A 5,611-nucleotide genomic window follows, 5' to 3' on the forward strand; every position below is an offset into this window, starting at 1 on the left:
GAATGGGATATTGAACACACAAGGGTAGAAAGTAACTAATTACTTACTAGCATGCAAGTTGTAGTTAATGCAATGGAACTCAGTATAATCAAGTACCTAATAAATAAACAAAAAAATCTGTAGCTGTATTATATATATATAATTGCCTTACAAAAATTGGCTCTGATATTTATTTATTTTTTGACATTTTACTCGACGATGTGAATTTTGAATTCTGCCTCTAGTTGCTCTATAGTACCTAGGTACGTAGAAAAATAAAATAGGTATATTTACAGAACTAGGTGCTCATGCGTGAAGACAATCACATGTGCTTAAATTATAGTCCATTCTCTCAGCCACATAATCGGATTGAACTGTTATAAAACTATGGAGTTATAAAACGCAGCCATACTACCTTATTCCAAGATAACTAGTCATTTATATTCACACGAAACATGTCGGGCGTCTGATAGTACTCGTAAAAGTAAAAAGATAATGTTTCATCACCTTAATTTTGGACTATTCTTGTACATATGTTTTCTGTTACTGCGGCTCGTTTTTGGAATATTTTTGGGGAAGGAATCCAGGAAATAGATATATTCAATATAAACACCATTAGTAGTGGTAATTCTTCATCAATGTTTTTACAAATTGACAGTATGAGTCACGAATTCGTCTTAATCTCTCAAACATACATAGAGTCAGATAGAGACGAATCCAAAACTCACTGTCGAGATATAAAACATCGTTCCAAAATGATTATGTCGTTGTTTGATGAACAACGATCGACCTAATAGCTAAGTGAGGTGACATAGAGCAATTGACCCACTTTCGTTCGTGATAGATAGTACCTATTTCATATCATCACAAACTACTTTCACTACATAATTTAGGTTTATCGATGCCGTAAATGGTAAACATAGTTTACAAAATTTAAATGCATTTTACAGAAAATCGAAATAAATACAGAATAATACTTATTTTGTAATGCAATCTTACAGCCAAGGCTTAGAAATTTTACACTTCTCCGTTTATAGCTTAGCCTCTGAAGAAATTTTCCGCGGTGCATGAATGAATTATTTGATGAATTAATTATTTGATGTTGGAGTCTCAACTACTAATAAAATCTCAAAATCGAATTTAAATAAAGGGTACTTTTTTCAAGTCAGTTATTTTGCAAAACTGTGCAAATAAGGCCAAAATACACATTATTTATAAAGAAATACTTTGATTATTTAATTAATCTCATTTATCTAATTAAAATCCTCAATAGCTCAGCGGAAACCTCAATAGTTCGGCGGGGTGTGGGTGGTGGTTCGATCCCCGCCCCGTTGGTCTATTATCGTACCCACTCCTAACACAGTCTTTCCCGACTGGTTGGAGGGGAATGGGAATATTGGTCATATTATAAAAGATACGGCAAATATTCTTTTAAAAAAAAATATAGATCAGGTTACGGAGAAACATATAGGTTTTCTATTAAGAATATCACGCGTACGTTTATAAATAAAATTTAATTGTTGAAACAACTTTTTTTCCTAAGTGTTTATTTATGTTTAGTTATTTACACGATACCAAAACACTAAGAAACTTTATAACATTTTGTCTGTCAGTCCGGACATTATAAAATAGTAGGCAAGTAGGCAAATATTGTTATACATTTTGAAGAGAAAGTTGGAATGTGTACACTTTAAAATAAAATATCGTACTGAAAACTCATCACCACCGATACATTTTTACCAGCAACTTTGTAACTGCAAATAATAGACCAAAGTTTTGTACCAATTTACAAACCTCTGTGTGCAAGTTTTTTAAATGATGGTACGATACTTTAGTTCCATAGTACATTGGTAATTTAATCCGTAATATTTAACAAAAATACAAGATGTTTAACTACAACATTGACAAAACTGATTCAAAATAGAAAAGTTTGAAAAATCCGAAATTTAACTCTAGATATATGTATTTTCAAAACTATTTAGATAATTAAGTGGTGTATCTAACATTTGCGTTTCATCCATTAATTACGGGACATCCTGTATAATGTTTACAAATATATATTTTAACAGATTTTTCTATGACAAAAATGTTTTTTAATGTTGTATTATATTTTATTTGTATTTTGATGATAAACATTTTAATTAAAAATTGCTACCTTCAAAGATGTGTGAAAAGTGATGTTTACCTAGCTATTTATTATACTTTAACATGTATTCGGCCGGCGGCAGGCCGGCTATCGTCAGGGCGGGCGTTAAGGCTCGCGCGCGATTCGTTACTGGTGTTTTCACGGCATGCCGCGTAGAGCCTCGTAGAGCAAGCGATAACCAAACAACAGTGATTGTATTTGAGGTGTGTTCACACACAACACAAACCTGTGACGCACACTTCATACTATGTTTTTTTTTATTCTTTACAAGTTACCTTGATTCCAATCTCATCTAATAGTAAATGATGATGCAATCTAAGATGAAAGCGGGCTTACTTGTTAGGAGGAGGATGAAAATCCACACTCCTTTCGGTTTCTACACGACATCGTACCGGAATGCTAAATCGCTTGGCGGTACGTCTTTGTCGGTAGGGTGGTAACTAGCCACGGCCGAAGCCTACTAATTTCCGGAACTACTGCACGGATTTTCATGCGGATTCTACAGCTAGAGTAACCTGAATTTCGTAATTTATTAAAAGCATTGTTTAATTGAAATTGAACGAATTACACAAGTTATCTCCATCATGTTTTATGTTATCTTTCATTGAGATTTAATGTACGGAAATAGTAGCAAAAAATAAATCCACGCAGACTAAGTCACAGGCGTCTACTAGTATTGCATTTAAGACTTGAAAAACATTTATCAGTATCGATTCGAATTTTATCTATAGAAAATTACTATTTTCTATGAATAGACTGCCTACCTATGTATCTACGCGTAAGTCTGTAGGTACGTATCTGAACATAAAAACCATTTTATCTTTTATATACATAGCTTTCAATAACGTAAACATACCTTATGGTATACCTTACTTAAATAAATTAATAATCCAAATTGATGATTAATTTTTAAGGCATCTACTAGAAAATCCAATACCTATATTTAAAATTTTAGAACGGATAGCATGTATAAATGCTTATTATGTCCAAGAATAAAAAATATCTACAAAAACCGGGTAAGAGCGTATTGGGCCAAGCTCAGTGTAGGGTTCCGCAGATGTACGTCGCCAATGCCGACTAGAATGGTTGTTTTTGGTTGGTTGACTAAAACTCGTTTAATTTTAATACTACTAATACAGCCACTGCCTACAGAACCGATTTGGCTGATTTGGAATGCAAATAGATTTTACTCTGGACAGCGCCGGACCGAGGTAAATTTTAGAATGGAGCGAGATCCAATTATGGCGCCTTTCGCGCACGTAAATTCATCACATAAATTTCTTTTCGATCTTGTCTTTACCATTTCGGCGCCCCCTAGGATTTGGCGCCTGGAGCGACCGCTCCGTTCGCCGTATGGACGGTCCGGCCCTGACTCTGGATTAACACAAAGGTTACTTTTTTATCCCGAAAAAATCCATGGATTCCCGAGATTTGCAAAAACCTGATGATTTTGATGGTACCTATGAACAATGTAATGTTTACATCTGCTAATTAAACAACTGTTTAGCTAGCAGATGGAGAAACTTTACTCTAACAAAAGTAAGCATTTTAAATCTTAATATCTAAGTACATTTAAACAGATCCTAAATTAGATGAATTATATCAATACACCCACAATATTATTTAAAATGTCTATTAAACTATACGCTATATTGTGAGATAAGATAAACAAATAAAAGAAAAATGATCCCATGAAGCGTGCATATTTTATGACTTTATGTATTAATAGTTTAAGAGTTAAACCGCGGACGGACAGACGTATGGCGAAACCATAAAGCTTTCTTATTGACTACGGAACCCTAAAAAAGACTTCGCCTGCAAAAAATTAAATAGGAAGATACTAAAATATGAATGAACCTACCTAGCTAAACTGGTAGATAGAGGAGTTTATTGAGCAGTATGTAAGCTTCTTTTATGCCGATAAAATCCATGGTGCCCGCGGGATTTGTGAAAAGCTGAATTTCACGCGGACGCAGTCGCGAGCGTCCGCTAGTTTTCAATGTTCATTAGCGCTCTGTAGAAAGCAACTGACTATCGATTGGCCGCGGGCACTCGGGAGGCAATCACCTTGGTTACAAGTTTCAAACACTTCAAAGAAACACTTACGGGTGTAAGTTGTTACTAACATAATAGATCCACATAATGGTGAAATAACTACCTACTTACTTAGCTTTTCACGTACTCGGTAGATACGTAATTTAAACAAGGCAACTTATGGAACGTACTTACTAATACTTTTACTAATTTTTTTTTTATTAAACTTTTTACCTCCCTCGATGTCCGCCCGTAGTATATATCAAGACCCGATACCTTGGCAACTTCGTTCGTAACACTCCCGATGGTCCGCACGGGCGGAAGGGTGTGTAGCGATGAATGAAAAACCCACAACTGATGCACCTCACTTCCCCGCATGCACGATTTCACACCCGCGCAGTCATTCCCCCATCGTCGCATATCATGGGAGTGTCATCAACGAACTTTCCAGACTATGCCCTTAAAGATTTCTCGTAGATTACGAAGTGCAAATTTGAGGATTAGCCCTAAGTAAGCCCGCCGAGCCGTAATGAAGCAGCATGGTGGGTAAACAAGCGATATAATATAAGGCTTGGTCCTGGAGGGGGCCGTTAAAATTGCCATAACGACTATTTTAAAAAAGTCATACCTCATACTAAACTAATCACATCACATCAAATAACATAAAAATGCGAAAAGTTTGTGTGTAAGTGTGTGTGTATGTTTGTTTCTCCTTTGTGCAGCGACTACTGAAGCGATTTCGCTGAAATTTGGAATAGAAATAGATTTTACTCCGGATTAACACATAGGCTACTTTTCATCCCGGAAAAATCTATGGACAGTAAGTTCGCTAGTATACTGTAATATTATTCAGATGCGTTGTTGATGCTTTGTTGATGTGATGATACATAGTTCCGTAAATACAATAAACAACTTACCTTTCACGGACCTAATTAAATTATCCTGTTTTCACAAATGCAACATCTTCTTATGTAATTTACGTACGTACATATAATATTTTAATCAATTATCATTTATTGCAGAGTAAATTAGATTTAATATTAATTACAATATGTTTATAGTCCGTTCTGAAGCCCATTTGACAACACACTTAATGACAGTTGGGTGAAAGTGATAAATGATTAAATTCACAAAAGAGGTAGTAGAAGATCCATATTAGAAACGACCTTCACCCACCTGTTTATTGAACGAAAAGTGAGTTTTACTATATCAAACTAGCGGACTCGCTTAAGCTTCGCTTTTACTTACTTACTTACTTACTTCTTCTGTACCCCTACCTTACGCTACCCTATTCTTATCCTACCCCTACCCAATCCTACCCCAAAAGTAAAAACCCTACCCTACACCTACCCCTACCCCTAACCTACCTCTACCCCTACCCTAACCCACTTTCAAGTATTATTACGTATCGTTTGTATGAGAGTATACAAAACTTTTTTGTTCTTGTCAATC

Source organism: Bicyclus anynana, chromosome 8 (genome assembly GCF_947172395.1).
Source record: "Bicyclus anynana chromosome 8, ilBicAnyn1.1, whole genome shotgun sequence".
Lineage (NCBI taxonomy): Eukaryota > Metazoa > Arthropoda > Insecta > Lepidoptera > Nymphalidae > Bicyclus > Bicyclus anynana.